Source organism: Herpailurus yagouaroundi, unplaced genomic scaffold (genome assembly GCF_014898765.1).
Source record: "Herpailurus yagouaroundi ecotype Mexico unplaced genomic scaffold, PumYag 29, whole genome shotgun sequence".
In the NCBI taxonomy this organism is placed as follows: Eukaryota; Metazoa; Chordata; class Mammalia; order Carnivora; family Felidae; genus Herpailurus; species Herpailurus yagouaroundi.
The window spans coordinates 97,358,673-97,376,041 of record NW_024412377.1 but is presented as its reverse complement, the minus strand read 5'-3'; the positions used below and the strand labels follow the sequence as shown (position 1 = coordinate 97,376,041).

At 45.7% G+C, this 17,369-nt stretch overlaps 1 protein-coding gene and 1 non-coding gene across 5 annotated transcripts in view; both read right to left on the bottom strand.

Annotated features, from left to right (window-relative positions):
• LHFPL2 (LHFPL tetraspan subfamily member 2) overlaps positions 1-17,369 on the bottom strand; it is a 165,477-nt gene that overhangs the window by 135,525 nt on the left and 12,583 nt on the right. For 2 of the 4 annotated variants that reach the window (XM_040450073.1, XM_040450065.1), the window contains exon 2: positions 13,210-13,287. The exons of the other annotated variants lie outside the window; for them this stretch is intronic. The gene's annotated coding sequence lies outside the window, so the exon portion shown is untranslated. The remainder of the gene's footprint in view (positions 1-13,209; positions 13,288-17,369) is intronic. 4 annotated transcript variants of the gene reach the window in all.
• LOC121016837 (U6 spliceosomal RNA) lies at positions 15,019-15,122 on the bottom strand. Its single transcript, XR_005784487.1, has one exon. It is a non-coding gene; the product is annotated as a U6 spliceosomal RNA (small nuclear RNA).

Genomic DNA, 17,369 nt, shown 5'->3' with positions numbered 1-17,369 from the left:
AACCGACTGAGCCACCCAGGAGCCCCTGATCTGTTTTTATAGGAGTCTTTTAAAACGACAACTTTTGAGGGGTCACCTGGGTGGCTCAGTCAGTTGAGCGTTGGACTTCGGTTCTGGTCATGATCTCATGGTTCGTGAGTTCGAGCCCCGCATCGGGCCCACTGCTGTCAGCGTGGAGCCTGATTTGGATCCTCCGGCCCCCCTCTCTCTCTGCCCCTCCCCTGCTTATGCTGTCTCTCAAAAGTAAATAAACATTAAATGAATAAGTGAATGAATAATTAATTAATTAATTAATTTTTGAAAACAGTTTTTTATAGTGTCTCACATTTCACGGGTTAGGAATTTGGGCAAAAGGAACAGTTGGATGATGCTTCTGTTCCACGGGGCAAGTCAGAGGTGGCATGCAGTGGCCGGATGGGCCAGTCTACAGGATCGAGGTGGCTTTGTTCACATTTCAGTGGGAATGGATGGAAGGCTGGGTTCAGCCGAGATGGTCCACCGCCATCACCTGCCACAATGGCCACAGAGCAGACTTCTTAAATGGCAGCTCATGGCTTGAAAAGCAGTCTTCCCACAAACAAGGCAGGAACTGCATGGCCTTCCACGACCTAGGGTCGGAAGTCACACGATGACAATTTTTGTCATACCCTCCTGGTCAAGTGGTGACAAACCCACCCAGATTCGAGGAGGTACAACTTGTTTTAAAATCCAGAACTTTCCCAGCCATATTGTATAACGTATATATCAAAGACTTTGAAGTAAAGGTAACTTGCACCGAGCCTTGAACATATACATTCAGAATTGCTTGTTTCAAGGGCTGAGCCTGACAAAAAAGAAACAGAGTGACAGCTTTTAAAAAAAAAAACTGGTCAAAAACAGCAGGGAAATTGGCCGATTAGAAATTGGCCATGAGCCCTACTGTTACCAAGAAATTCTGAGCTGACAAGGCAAAGAGTTGTGTAACGGAACCGATCACTCTTCTTTGTACAGCTTTGGCCTTTAGAAATTTCCAGGAGATATTTCACTGGGGTTGCCTTCCCTTGAGGAGTAAGTAAATCCCTAATGCTTTCCACTCATCATCTCTTAGTCATCCCTTGCAGTTTACCCTCACTATTTTATTTTCTCTTACTCACTCATAGTCAATAAGGCAAGATGATGTGTGAGAGGACTTTGAGCCAAGATCACCTGGGTGAACAACCAAATGAAAACACCTCCTAGCACACTCAGTCCAAGGCAGTGGTTCTAGCCAAGATGGTTTGGCCCTCCCTGCCCCCATCCCAGCACAACTGGCAATGTCTAGGGGTGGGAGTTCTGACATCTAGTCACCAGAGGCCAGGGACCCTTCCTCAACATCCTACAATGCACAGCCCGGCCCCGCAACAAAGAACTATTCCACACAAAACGTCAAGAGTGCGAACCCTGCTACCGTCAGTAGCTGTGCAACCCTGCTCGAAGGCACACACTCTGAGCAGACTGTTAAGCAGACGTTAGAGTCACCATCATCTCTCCCTTCATGTTTCTGAACCACGCACATACAATAATCGACTTTCTCACAAGCGCTAGGAGTTATCTCAATTTTAAAAAGAAGTCTCCCAAGCCTGAAAATCCTAATTCTCAGGAAACCATTCTTTAATTTTTAAAAGTTACTTTTAATTTAGACGATCTAGTCATTCGGAAACACCGAAGACAGACCAGAAAACAAACGTCAAAGGATTCAGTACTCAGTAACTTGCTCGGTTCTTTTGTTTCTTGAGATAATGAGCTGAAATGTTTGTGCAAGGGCAGAAGCAGACCCAGTCACAAATTAGCAGCCACTCTTTCAGTACCAGCACCTGTGCAGTACAGGAGGATCCTGTACATCTGTCATCTCCCAGCAGCGACGCAGACATGGCCTAAGCTGGCCAAACACACCCTCACCCTCAGCCACCCGCCCCTCAGACAACGCAGATACCTGCCTGCATGTCCCGTGGAGTCACCATCCTCCCTGCAGTCATGCTCCCTCGCATGCCTTGCTCTGTTTGTGGCTCTCATACTCTGGTTTATACTTACAAATCAAAAGCTGTCAACCTACCAGACGGAAACCACCATTTATAAACTCTTATGGTCACCTTTAGGGAACTCCTGATGGTCATTTTTATTGGGTTTCGTCCACCACAAATGTGTAAAGCTACTTCCTATTTCAAACGTTAATTGCTATTTTCCTCTCCAAACAAGGTCTCAATGACACCGATACATGGCACATAAAACCACAAGTCCCTCAGTGAAATAAATTACACTGTTGGGTTAGTGCAAACTGCGGCACCGGACTATTAGCAGGCCAGGCCCGTTAACAGCGTGCGACGTGTTGCCACTCTCCCAGGACAAACATAAACACTTTCTGAAGAATTTTTGGCTTTGCATCCTTCTTTCCAACTAACATTTTACTCCAGGAGGCCGAATCGTAGCTGCCCCACAGAGCAGATCGTCACTGAGCAAGGGCCCTCACCCAGTAGGTATTCCTCCCAACAAACACAGACTCTCAAACAAAGCTGCCACAGGGCTCATTTAATTTCAAAATGACTATTAATTTTACCTCATGTCAAATACACACTCTAGAACTCCTTTGATCCTAAAGGCAAAGGACGCCCTGGGAAAAGCCCATTTATGAAAGGTATTGGCCACGGACAAAGGGTAAACACAGGCCCTGAGCTGTCGGAAACTTGGTCCACAGCAGGCTTTGATATGGAAACAGCAGCACTCCCCACCTCCACCCCCCATTATACTCACTACAGGCCTCAAAATAACATCAGCTACAAAAATGCTTTGAGCACCTCAGCTGAGGGGGGCAACAATTCAAGAAGAAATTTCAGAAATCACTGGATTACTCAGGTCAACTTGCTCCCATTGTAGTAGGAGTGATGATTACCACTTACTGTGCTCTAGGTATGCCTTACAAAAGTGATCTCAGTTAATTCTCTTAACAAGTATCCCCATTTAACAGAGAAGGAAGCTAAGCCTTGAAAGAGAAGTGACTTGCCTAAGGTCTTAGAGCCTGGGTACCCAGAGCAGAGACTGAACCCAAGCTTCCTTGATACTAGGCGGGGTCTTCCCTACCACAGAACCCATCCAAATACCAGAACCACTCAGTCCAGCCCTAGCCCCAGCGGCAAAATGGGGCTGGAAAGGGCTGTCTCCCAAGCATTCTCTTTCCCAAGAGCCTGATAATAATGTTTATCATTACTCTAATATTTATTAATTGGTAAAACACTTAATCAGACTGCACAATCACCAAACAAAATCCAATCCTGTATATTTAATCATTACCATTTTTAGGCTACAGAAAATGCATGGTCCTTAGGTTCAGGGTGAGCTGGGCTGCTTGTGAGGTACAACTGTGCTCCAGTAAGGACCACAAAACAAGGACCAAGATATCTTTGGGACCTGGCCAGACTGGAGGAAAAACTTGGTCCTCTCATGAAGACCCTAGAGTTCAGGCATTACAGAGGCTGATTAAACTGGGGTGGAGATCAGGGATTTAATCCCGGTTCTCAGGAAAGAGCACAGCAGGGGAAGTGATCAGCTAGAGAAAACACAGAAGGAATAAATGCAAGAGAAGACAGATGGAGCACATTAAAGACTTCTCCAAATTTTACAACTCTCTGAATTGTAAAAACAAGAGCAAGATACTTGCAAAATAACCACAAACTTTGATTCTTACACTCCTATTCTCCATAAAACTATACTTACATGATTTATACCTTTTTTGGGGGGGAGAAATTAATGAGTGTATATATACTATTTCACTGCACAATAAAAAATCATGAATACGAACCAATCTTCTAACTTATTAACATTACATTTTTACAGTAAGTTGGAATCCTACGAATACACAATTCTATCACATCTGAGCATTTAATTTTAAAAATATGAACAGTATTATATAAAGTCCCATTAACTTTTCTTCTGCCACTGTGGTTACAGACCCCCATAGATGGCTAGAAAAAGAAAAAGAAAAAAAAAAAAAGATAAGGAGAGGGGCACCTGGGTGGCCAGTCGGCTAACCATCCAGCTTTGGCTCAGGTCATGATCTCAAGGTCTGAGTTGGAGCCCCACATCAGGCTCTGCACTGAGAGCAAGCACAGGGCCCACTTCGGATCCTTTGTCTCCTCTCTCCCTCCCGTGCTGGTTTTCTCTCTCTCTCAAAATAAATTAAAAACAGAAAGAAAGAAAGAAGAAAGAAAGAAAGAAAGAAAGAAAGAAAGAAAGAAAGAAAGAAAGAAAGAAAGAAAGAAAGAAAAGATAAGGAGAACTACACAAATGAAACTATGCTACATGCAGTAAAATAAGTAAAGAGGTAAAAAGTGTGCCTTCATGAAGAAGCAATGCTAAAACACTTTTCCACTAAAAGGTCTGCTTCCTAAATTACCCTTCACAAATGCTCAAGGCTCACACCCCACCTTTGTTTATACTTGTAATAATTCTGAAGAGAGGGGCGCCTGGGTGGTTCAGTTAAGCACCTGACTCTTGATTTCCTCCACTCAGGTCACGATCTCACAGATCTGATAATGCAGAGCCTGCTTGAGATTCTCTCTTTCTTTCTCTCTCTGCCCCTCCCTCCCTCTCTCCCTCTTTCTCTCCCTCTCAAAAATAAATAAATAAACATTAAAAAAAAAAAAAAAAAGAATCCTAAAGAGAATAATCAGGTTTTCCCCACATGTAAATGATTTCAAGAAACTAGATATTCCCCAAAAGCTGTTTTTGTCAACACATATGCAGTCTTAAAAATTGAATTTGTTTCTAATTTGCATGGTTTTGCACACAGAATATTTTCAGTTCAAGTAAAACATTCACTGTTCATTTCCAAAGCATCATGCTAGCTCTGCACAATAGGACCAGCTCACAAATAACGACATCAGTGCCAAAGAATAGCCCCCATGGGAAGTTCAAACACCAGACTATGAGGGCACTACCAGAGAATCACTTCTCAGGGCCTGGTTTTTATACACACACACACAAAAGTAATGATTAATGCCACTGGACAAGATTAAGCTTGCTCTTTTTATTGAAGCTCTAATAGTCCAGCCAATGGTAATCATTGTTCTTCCCGCTACAGAGACCTGGTCAGACCCACCTCTGGCCTGCAGAATGCCTGCCCACTTTGGATCAATAAGCCCTGTGATCCTTAATACGGAACAGAAGCTGCTAACCCAGCTGATTCTTTCTGTACTCATCAATCAGGGTCAGACTACAGCTTGTCTTATGACCCACCGAGAGATGGGATGTCTGCTGCATAGTCCCTGGAAAGAAGCAGGAGACATCATATGAAGTCAATGAAGCAGCAGAAGTCAGGAGAAAGGACCAATAGGGAGGAAGAATTTCCAGAAGAAACAGGGTTCTCTCCCAGAGGTGGCACAGAAAATTCCACATGAAAGTGGTCAGTTGCCAGGGGTTCCAGAGGAAGCACACTCAACTCTGGACATTAAGGTCGTGTGGTAGAGCCCAAAGGTCAATTTAAAGAGATACATACACGTCCATCCAGGCTGGGAAGATAGGGGGATGGGTAGATAGACCAGGTTCATTGGGTAGATGAAACTCACCAAGTAGCAAACAATAACATGTCCTTACTCAATATTTGTGAATTTAAACAAAAATCTTGACCTTATAATCTCTTTGGCAACTTTTAGAAAACAAAAAAAAATTTTTTTTTAAATTAAGTAAACTCTACTCCCAACGTAGGGCTCGAACTCACAATCCTGAGATCAAGCGTGCTCTACTGACTGAGCCAGTCAGGTGCCCCCTCTCTGGCCACTCTTAATCTTGAAATAACCTCCTTTAATGATTCTAAATGTTAGAACTCCACATAATGGTAAATCTTATTTCGTGGGTTAACTGGGAAGTTAAACAAGGGAGAGAAATTAACAGCAACGCCTTGCCTCATGGGCCTGACAGCAATGGCATGGCTTACCTGGTGGGTTTCTAAGTACTAAGTACACTGCAGTGACCTCATTTACTTGCTTGAGCCCAGTGACAGAAGCCACTGCTGCAATTTTCAAAATGAGCTTGGGTGGTGACAGAGACCCCGATTTGCTGGCTAATGGGGCCTGGCAGTAGAGAGAACAGAGTCCTCCTCCCATCCCTGAAACGCTCAAGCACATCCTGACCTCCAGTCACACCACAGCGTCTCGTACACATGCACCTCCACAAATAGACTCAAAGTTCCATGAGCCCCAGGTAGTACGTCCTTCTGAAAGCGAAGGCACTGGGCCACAGAAGGAGGGGTGGCTCCCAGCTGCGGGTACTATGCGTGGGTGGAAGAACAAGTTCAGACCTGTCTGTTCCATGGCTGTGTCGATCCCCCTGGGGAACCTGCGAGGGGGAACATCACCTCTCCACAGCCCAGGCCCTGCCCAGCTCCACCAGGCACCGGTCACACACACAACAACGTGGCAGTCCTGCCTCCCCCCCCACCCCTAAGCCTGAGAAGGCCTCTCTCCCCCTCAACTTCACCACCAACCTTAAGGAATCAGTTTAATCTCACCACGTCTCAATTTTTTCATCGACGTGTAATCACAATCAACTACATAAAAGTTACTTGGCACCACTTCTTACACTTTTTTCAGCCTATAAAAATACCTCAAAGATACACCTCAAACACCTCCACTGGACTAGGAGTCAGAAGTCCTATCTTCATTTATATCAGTCATTCACCCGACAAGGGCATATTAAACACCTACGACCTGCAAGGAACCAGAGTTATGAAGGTGAACAAGCATGACAGTCTGGAGTCCCTGCCCTCATGGGGTTTTGGTCAAGTTATCTGGTGCCTCTAATTGAAATCAAAGCCTTGGATAAGCTCTTTTAAGTCCCTTCCAGCTCTTCTATCCCCTCCCTCTCTGCTTTAGCGCCAAGAGGAGAATGAAGCATTCTGGAATGTTCTGCTTTCCTGAACAGATGCTATTTTTATTCCACGTACATATAGCTCAGGCTGCAGACGTGTGACTTATCTCCATTCTGCCAAGTAAAAACGACTCGTTTTCATCCCAGAGTTTCATTAGACTACGTGGAGCCCTACTCTAGAAGGCCCAGTGGCATGCACACCTCAGGCTCCTTGGCACAGGGACCCTCACTGCCCCATTTCTTCCACATGGAGGAAATCTGGTTCCTTCAGATCAAAACGACATAAAAACAGGAGCTGGGCTGCCAAGGCTTCCTCACATGTTGCCTGGATTTGTTTATTTCTTCTTCATCAACTCACATCATTTCTGACACTGCACTTCAACTTCCTGGACACAGCCACGGAGAAAAGCTTTTAAGAGGCACTGAAGTGCAGCCAACTTCTGATTAGCCACAGTCATGAAGGAAAGGAACAGCACCCGGCCAAGGCAGGAGGACTCTTGCCTCTAAGGACCACAGGGCAAAGATTCTTGAACAGAATGTGGAGAAACATTAGTGAAACAAGTGAAATGCCCCCTACCCACCAGAAACATTCCCCTCAGCTAACATTTCAGGAAAACACTTGGCTGGAGTTTTACTTTCTGGAAGTTCCCAAGAGCCCCACATCTACCAGAAAGGGAGGGGAGTACACTTTCCATTATCAACAGACAGGGGGAAACATCAGCTCCTGAATCAATGGGGGAATCGATTTTGGTAAGAACTACACAAAAGGAATCTAGGATTAAAGGCACTTAACAGTGGTTAAGGTTAATAGAAGTGCTCTTTTGCTCAGAGCTAAGTTCACAAATATTAAGCAGAAATGTATGCAGTACAGGGAGGGAGAAACTAGAGAGAAGAAAATAAGACCACGAATGAAGATAGACGTGGGAAAAGCTGGGCCTCAGAAATAAACTATCAAGAGGCAAGACTTGATGTCACTGTCCCTCCTGATCATATGCAGACGCTTTCCAGAAGTTACTCAACGCTTTATGACTGCTTCAGATAGACAAATAGCCCTTCCCACCCTCCCTTCTTCAATCTCCCCCAATTCCCACCTCGTCTTGTCCAGCCCACCCTGGTCACTTTTCTCCCCTTCAGAAAAAAACCAGGCTGCCTTGAGGGATGGTGCCAGCTGGTGGCTGGTGTGGAGAACTATCTATTAACCACTACTTTTCTCTCCCTTCTCTTGGAAGAATCTGGATCATTCTCCTCCTCTTTCCTCTGTGCCTTCAATAATAATCACAGAGAACTTAATTTGAAAGTTGAAAGTCCCCAGAGAGAGAATCCCGGCTCCCCTACTTCCCTCCTGGGGAACCTAGAACAAGTCCCAGAACCTCTGCCTTACTCCCTTCTCTGCAAACATGGATGGGAATAGCCACCTACCGAGTGAGGCTTTCGGAAGCAGCGGACGGGAACATACACTAGGAACAGAACGGGACTAAGCAAACAGAAGGCACAGCTTCCACTTTTACGCCAACTCTCCTCCATAAGATTGAACACTTTGAACACTGCTCAGCTCAAAGGAATGTCATGACCATCATGCTCCAAATAAATCACATCAACAGGTGACAGGCAAGCCTTCCTCAGAAGTAAAAGATATGATGCCAATTCTAACAGACCTCTCGTCTGGTGGATTTCTTTATTTTCGGTGTGGATGACACACTGGCAGAGTGGTATGTTGGGACACGCATCAGCTGTCCTGAGTCACTAACTCTCATCACTCAGAGCAGGAGAAACTATGTTCCTGATCACGGTGCCCGGAATGGTGTCTGTGCCTCCCCAGGCTGTCCCCCGGTGCCAAGGAAATCCGGCTGTCAGGCCCCTGAAGGGGAAAGGTCAGCACCCACGAGGCTCTGCTCATCCCCAAATGCCATCTCACCGTGATAAAGGTCTCAAAGGGGCTAATGAAATTATCTCCTCTGCCTTTTATTCCTCAGTAACAACCACAAAATTAGATGAAATGACCCCCTGCTCCTCTAATTTAAGGCCTATTTTATTACCTTCAACCCCAATTCTCTTTTAAATGGATGTAAGTCCCTGAAGACCCAAAAGCCAATGAGATTAGTAACTGACAGCCCCTTCCTCCAGGCCTGTTCTCCAGAGGGCGCTTCTCCTTCCCCCAGGGTGGGGTCACAATCAGTTCAATCTTCATGCTTCAGAGACATCCCCTTTGAACAGGATCAACTGTTTCTCCAGCCCTGCCTGGTGCTGCGCTCAAAGGAGCAGCGGGCCCCTTCTCACTCGGAGCATTAACGTCAGCTCAGCCAGTAAGGCGAAGGCAAAAAGGAGGAGGTCAGCACGGTTAATTGTCCACCAGGCTCAGATGCAGGCCCCCTCAAACCAGCACCTTGGGAGGGCTGATCACCCCCATAAAATGTGAAGTGCACTTTGAACCCAGGAACAAGGAGAATGAGAACTATTTGCCCCAGCCTGCTGGGCTTCAATGGGAGCTTCAGCTGTTTGTTTTCTTTTTCAGCTCGTAGCCATCAAGGGTAGGAGGATACTCTGCAGTCACCCCAGGCAGGGAGGCAAGCACCATGGCCTGCCCATCAGGAAAGAAAAGAGAAGAAAGATAAGCATCAGTGGAGGTGGTCTAAAGGGAGCCAAACAGGGCGGCCACCAGCTTTGAAGAAGGAACCTGAGAGAACAGGATTCCGGAAGCCTCAGAAACCGCTTAATGTAAGAAATGCTTCATAGAGAAAAGGAATCATTTAAAATGCAGAATATTTATTCTTCGTCATTAAAAGAGATGAAAGGGGAAATCCTTTCACTCTCTTTTGCCTCTTTGGAAAAGTTACTTTTATTAACTAGTTATCTGAAGGCCTCCTTCCAACTCAGGTCCATAATTGTAAAAAGATGCTAAGAAACAGGAAATAGCCATTTCTTAACTGAAAGGGGACATGAGAGTGACCAAAACAATAGTCCTTTCATAAAGCAAGATCCAAGATATTCCATTTACAAACAAGTTTTCCTGGAAACAAGTACTTATAAGTTATCTCTGAAATCAACAACAAGCTTCTACACTGGATAAGACAGACCAGCCCACATATCACAGCTCAGAAGTGACCTGATCAAAGTAAAAAGTGGCTCCTAAGTGATGCACTGATTGTGCCCTGGAAATGGAAAAAAGCAAACTCTTCCCATAAATGTCAATGCCTGGGTGCAGCTTTACCATGAACCTCAAAAGCCTATTTTGGAGACTTGGCTGCTTCTTTCAGAAGAAGAAAAGATAAAGGCTTCACCTGAGAAAACCAAAGACACCCGGTGGGGTTGGGAGGGGGATGTGCCATTTACTTTTTGCATGTGTCTATAACCAGCTACAGACTGGGTTCCCAGACACTTCGGCAATAAAGGAAATGGTCAGTCAGAGACCAGCAAGCTAATGACACTGGAGTCTGAGACCAGCAGAACAGTCGCTATGCCCGCTAGTTGCCTTCGCTCTGATGGCTCCCAAATGTCTACTGTGGACACTAGGGGCCCAGGCTGGACAGTGTCTTTGGATCAAGGCCAGCGCTCCAAAACAGCCATCTTAACCACACACACACACACACACACACACACACACACACACACACACCCTGATACACAAATTCTACAGGTGGGGTGCTAGCGGGCTCATCTTTAGAAACAGTAACCATTCCATGAAAGAACACCATAGCATAAGTCCAAAACACAAAGTTTGGAAGCTCTAGGAAAATCCAAGAACTGTAGCACTTCTTGGGCTAGTCCAAATGATGTGGGGTAGTCAAGATTCAACCAGAGAAGGCAGTGAAGTGTGCCTGAATGCACACCTATGTGTGAGAACCCCATATGGAGGAGGACAGCTGAATAACTTGACCTACCACATTTTTTTCTAACCAGATTAGAATTGTATTGTAAAACAGGAGTCACTCCGAGAATCACATCTCCCAGAAGCTCAATGCGTTGCCAGTTCTTACCAATCTGTAAGCACTCCTCATGCATTTGGCAGCATAAAAACTAGACACACAACAACCACCTTGCATTCGGGTTCTGCAGGAATGGTGCAAAACAGTCAATAGTCAAATTTCAAAACCTACTATAAAGCTAAAACTCCTCATATTTTAACACGTAGGCTTTTAAACTGCAATTAATTTCCTTAATTTATTTTTCAAATATGGCAGACAAACTGGCTTACATGGAGACTGGAAATTCCTGAGCAAAGCTGAAGTCCTCACTCTACCCAAGCCCTAGGAAATTTTAAGAACACGAGTAGGGTTAACTGAGAGTCACATTTCTTGTACTGCTTTGTCTTTCACTAAATTCTCCCATATGGCTGTACAACTGGGGCTCGGCACCAGGTAAAAGAAACCACAGTTATGTGATTGCTTTTACGTGGATTTATTGGCCAGTACCTCTACTAGGAATGCAGAAACCAGAAGACAACTTCTTTCTCTTTGCTTTAGTGCCGCACACACCCAACCAAAGCAGCTAGAAAGGCTGAACAATGAGCAGTGTTAATGTAGAACAGGATAGGAAGGCAAGAGTAAAGACTCAATACCATATTCTTCTAGATGAAGACCCAGGCCCCATTCTGGCTTCAATATTCAGTGAGCCACCACCCTGGGGGTTGCTAATCCCAACCCACAGGATGAAGCCAATCAGTGCACCTCTCAAAGAACCCAATGACCTGAGAAGTCTGGGGAGGATTGAGGTGCACTGATTTAAAAGCTTTTCATTAAAGGGGCGCCTGGATGGATCAGTTGGCCAACCATCCGACTCTTGATTTCGGCTCAGGTCACGATCCCAAGGTTATGAGATCAAGCCCCACACTGGCCTCCACACTGAGCATGGAGCCTGCTTTGGATTTTCTTTTTCTTTCTCCCTCCCTCCCTCCCTCCCTTCCTTCCTTCCTTCCTTCCTTCCTTCCTTTCTCTCCCTTCCCCTTCCCTCCCTCCCCCTCCCTGTTCTCCTTCTGCCCCTCTCCTCTACCCCCTCTCTTTCTAAAATTAAAAAAAATTTTTTTAAGCTTTTTGTAAAATTATTTAAACCTGAACTGTGTTTTAAAACAAATGGTCAAACCACTCAGAAATATTTTCATTGCCTCCAGGTTATATATTGGGAAAGTCTGTTGACTGCTCCCTTGCTGCCTATACATTTAGACAGATGTCCAGCCCTAGAGCTGATCAGGGCTCCCAGGGTCCCGGTGACAATGGTCTCTCCAAGAGCAAACTCAGAGCTGCAGGTTGTCATTTAGCACATTAGTGCTTCATGACCTACATCACTTATTACTCCATAGAAAGACAATGACACGAAAACTCCTGACTTTTTATCCCTTTCATTAGGGGGAAGAGTCTAAACTCCTACTAATTTAATATATTAGGGTAAATTCTCAATTATGCATGTTTATATGAGCAAACAGGCACAGAATTAATCCAAAAGAGCAATTTACATATCATTTCATTGGCTTAGAAATACATCATGATTTTTTTTTGTGGCTGTGCCTTAGCTGAGCTTACTAGGGGTTGTTGTTTTTTTGTTTGTTTTTTGTTTTGTTTTGTCAGACATATTTACTCATTTACTGAAAGTCTGTTTCATGCCAGAAAATATGCTAGATGGGAGACTACAGCCAAGGAACTCACAGACTAGAAGAAAAAAATGCACACAAACACTTAAGTAAAGCTCATATAGCAAGCAAGTGTGCTGTCTGAGCAGATAAGCAGTGACTGGTTGTGCTGTAAAGGTGAGGAAAAGGCTATGCTCCAAGAAGCCTCTTCCTGATGCAGTTTGATAAATAACAAAAGAAATTCGGACTGGGTCTTAAATGAAGAAAAAGAATTTAAAAAATATTGTTTAATGTTTATTTTTGAGACAGAGTGTATGTGAGCAGGGGAGGGGCAGAGAGAGACACACAGAATCTGAAGCAGGCTCCAGGCTCCGAGCTGTCAGCACAGAGCCTGATGCGGGCCTCAAACTCACAGACCGCGAGATCATTACCTGAGCCGAAGTTGGGCGCTCAACCGACTGAGCCACCCAGGCACCCCTAGAAAAAGAATTAAGCACCAGCTTACATGGATGGGAGAAGGGAGCCCTGCACACAGAAAAGAATGTTGGGTGGTGAAAAGGCCAGCAACACCCAGGAGAAAGCCAGCCAAGTAAACACCTTCACCCCATAAACTCTCAACAGGGGTGGGGGACCACCTCACACCTTTCCTCATTTAAGGATTTTCTTGTTATTGAATGAGAACTCTGGGAGTTACCAGGGTGCATCATCATGACTAGAGTTTTCCTACAACCCACCTAAGCGTGAGGAGCAGGTCCCAAGAACTAACCCCTTACCTGTATGATGAGTGCGCTTTAACGAGATGCAAAAACCACAAGCCAGCTGTGAATTCAAGAGTCTGTTTCCCAGTTTACCTAAAAAACAACAGGAAAGGACCATTTTTGTTAATTTGGAATAGCCAGTCTTTTAATGCTCCCAGGAAAGGTCTGCAGACCATGCCTGGGGCTCTTGGTCTCAAAGCAGGAAGCCTGGCTAGGGGGGTCAGGTTGAAGAGACCTGAATGAGAATCCCAGGGTTGTAACTCAGTGACAGGGTAACTGAACTGTAAGCCAGGTACTTAACCTACCTTTGCCTCAGTTTCCTCCCCTGCAGTATCTACCTCACAGAACCACCATGACAAGCCCGGGATCACATGAATGATCATGTGATGGGCTTGCAGCCCCTCCAGAGACAGAGAAATAAACAGGCAGTAATCAGGACCTTGATGCAGCCGATATGAGCCAAAGTGAGAAAACTGCGAGGTGATGTGAAACCTTTACAGAAGCCCTAACTGGTTCCAGAGGGGTCAACGTAAGGTCACCAGAGCAAGTGATAGCTAAGCTGAGGTCTGACAAGCAGGAGATGTCAGACTAAGAGGACAAGCAAACAGCATACCAGGGAAAGCCACCAGCAAAATGGGATGCCCTGAAATGGGATGTGAGTTCATAAAAGAGTGAATTTAGTGGGGCGCCTGGGTGGCTCAGTCGGTTAAGTGCCCGACTCTTCATTTCAGCTTAGGTGATGATCTCTCGGTTCGTGAGCTTGAGGCCCACACTGGGCTCTGTGCTGACAGTGCAGAGCCTGCTTGGGATCTCTCTCTCCCTCTCTCTCAAAATAAATAAATAAACTTACAAAAAAAAAAAAAGAAAAGAAAGAGGTTAGTGACCACTGGAGTATTTCAGAGGCCAAGACGGAGGCTGGCAAGAGACAAAGCTATAAAGGTAGAGAATCACAAAAGGCCTTGCAGCCATTTTAGGACTTTGGACTTTATCTTAAGACCAAAGGCAAGCCCATGAAGGATCTTATATAGGAAAGCAACGTGGTCCAGGAAGTTTTCTGCAACACCTGAGACAAGAAGGTCTTAGATGGAGGCAACGAGAGCCCTAATCAGCAACTCCAAATGCCACATCCCTGGTCTGTGTGGAAAGAGCCAATAGAGAAGGCTCTAGGGCCAGGGCCCCTGTGGCACTCCAATGAACCACTGCTTCTGAAATACTGGCTCTTCCAGCACCGGGCAATTCCCCACAGGTAGACACGCCATCAGGAGTGGAGTCTGCTTGTCCCAACACACCCTCCAGAAGGTCAAGGAGTGCCTAGTGTCACAGTGGTTCTCAAAGCGTGATCCCCAGACCAGTAGTATCAGCATCAACTGTGAATGTGCTAGAAATGCAAATTCTCAGCCCACTGCAGACCTAGCAACTCAGAATCTTTGGGGATGGGAGTAATGTGTTATTAAAAGCCCTCCAAGTGATCTGGATGCTCCCTTAAGGCAGTGGCACCAAACGCGGGCAGTGCCAGGACAGGGGCTGGGGAGGGTACAGAGCACAGAGCTGGCCTGGCCTATGACCCACAATGTCCATTTTTGTTTACAAGAAAACACACAACTCCGTTGAGGCTTGGAATCCCTCCTAGCCCTGCAGACTGATGGGTAGAGAGCCCAGAACCCACCGCTGGGGTGGGGATATGGTGCTGCAGGAGGATTTTGTTTCCTGAAGACTTGCCCCATCCCCTTCTACAGCCTCCATTTGCTTCAGGGCAGGAAAATGAACTCCAGCTTCAGGCAAGTGGACACATACTTCTCTTTTTTATTCATTCATTCATCTTTTTAAAATATGGATTGCTTCACAGATGTGTGTGTCGTTCTTGCACAGGGGCCGTGCTAATCTCTGTATCGTCCCAATGTTACTTTAAGTGCTGCCAAAGTGAGCACGCACGTCTCCTTGCAGACTGTGTTTCTCCCCCCACCTAGGCACAGAATCTGACCACTCCAGAAAAAGAAATGGGCCATCCGGAAAGCTCCAAGTGGTTTTATGTGAGGGTCAAGTTTCCTTCTGGAGTGTGGAACACACTCCGTGGTTACAAAGATACCAAGGCCCAGGAGCCATAACGTAATTCGGGATGAGAATAGCTCAGCTCAGCTGCCTCTCTAAGTATCTATTGTCTCCATAGAAGAAAGAAAAAATTATCCCTCCCACCCCCCAACAAAAAGGATATTTCTGTAAAGAGCAGACAAATCCTCACATTCTTATGTTTCTATAGTTCTTGCTTTGCTTAACAAAAGGGGGGGAAATGGGGTCCAAAACATAAAAACAGGGGCACCTGGAAGGCCCAGCCAGTTAAGTGTCCAACTTTAGCTCAGGTCATGATACCACAAGTTTGTGGGTTCAGGCCCTGAGTTGGGCTCTGTGCTGATACCTCAGAGCTTGCAGCCTGCTTCAGATTCCGTGTCTCCCTCCCCCGCTCACACTCTGTCTCTGTCTCTCTCAAAAATAAATAGACTTAAAAAAAAAATTTTTTTTTAATAAAAACAGTATTCAGATCGGGGCACCTGGGTGGCTCAGTCGGTTGAGCATCCAACTTCAGCTCAGGTCATGATCTTACATCTCTTGAGTTCGAGCCCCACATCAGTCCCTGCGCTAACAGCCTAGAGCCTGCTTCGGATTCTGTGTCTCCCTCTCTCTGCCCCTTCCCTGCTCACGCTCTGTTGCTCTGTCTCTCTCTCTAAAATAAATAAACATTAAAAAAAATTAAAGGAGCGCCTGGGTGGCTCAGTCAGTTGGGCATCTAACTTCAGCTCAGGCCATCATCTCATGGTTCAGGAGTTCGAGCCCCGCATTGGGTTCTGGGCTGACAGCTCAGAGCCTGGAGCCTATTTCAGATTCTGTGTATCCCTCTCTCTCTGCCCCTCCCCCACTCATGCTCGCGCACGCTCACTCTCTCAAAAAAAATAAACATTAAAAAAATTTGTTTAATGAAAAAAAAAACAGTGTTCAGATCAACACAGATCATAGCCATATACTGCATACCCCAACCATACTCAGCTTCCAGAGTCTGCCCCTCTTGCCAACATCACAAAGAGGGTGGCTGGGCTACAGGATCTCATAACAGGTCAAGCAAATACATGTGGTCCAGGGGAACAAGCAATGCTGCAGAAATCCCTAGCACCTTCCCTATACTACAGCCTCCACCTGCACACCCCAGCTCTCCAGCCTCCCCACCCACTCTGTGCATGTGGAACCCACAACTGTAAAGGCTTCATACATGTCCCGCATGGTCTATGTCTCCTACACTGTACACATAGCTAACCACATTAAGGTAACGGCTCTTAGGGCACCTGGGCGGCTCAGTCAGTTGAGTGTCCAACTTCAGCTCAGGTCATGATCTCACTGTTCGCGGGTTCGAGCCCCGCATTGGTCTCTGCACTGACGGTGTGGAGCCTACTTGGGATTCTCTCTGTCTTTCCCTCTCTCTCTGCCCCTGCCCCCTCTGTTGCTGGCGTGCTCTCTCTCTCTCTCTGAAAAATAAATAAAATTTTAAAAATAAATAAAGATAATGACTCTTCTACAGCCTCTCCTATCAGACTGTCAGCTCCCTGGGGGGGCTCAATAAGCTTGTGTTGATTAAATGACTGAACACACAGACATACAGACTCACCTAGAATAAGAATTTCAGGCCTGGATTCATCCCTTAACTGTCTCTAGACCAAACAGGTAAAATGACTTGTCCAAGGTCACAGAGCAAGCTAATGATCACACTACAGGAGTCAGTATAGATGGTTCTCAGTGCTTTCTGACTTTCACAGGCTGTGTGTTCCCACCTTTCCTGGGTACCAGGAAACCAGTACCCCTTGAAGACAAAGGTATTTTGTTTGTAATAGGATGTATTCATTTTTTGTGTGCTTTATGTCAAGACCCTAAGAGCATGAAAGAACATCTTGTGAATCTCAGAATCAGGGGCACCAAGCCCAATCTAAAGACAGAGCAGGGGCTCTAGGAGAAGCAGGGGCAGGAAATGGCTGTGGGTGAGAGTGTGGGTCAGTCTTCGTAGAAGTTCCCAGAGTTCTGGTCCTGAGATGTACTTCTGTGTAACTTCTCTATTAGTTCAGGCTTACTCAGACAGCGGGGGTAAAATAATCTCCCAACCCATCATTATACTTTTCTGAAAACACACTGTATCA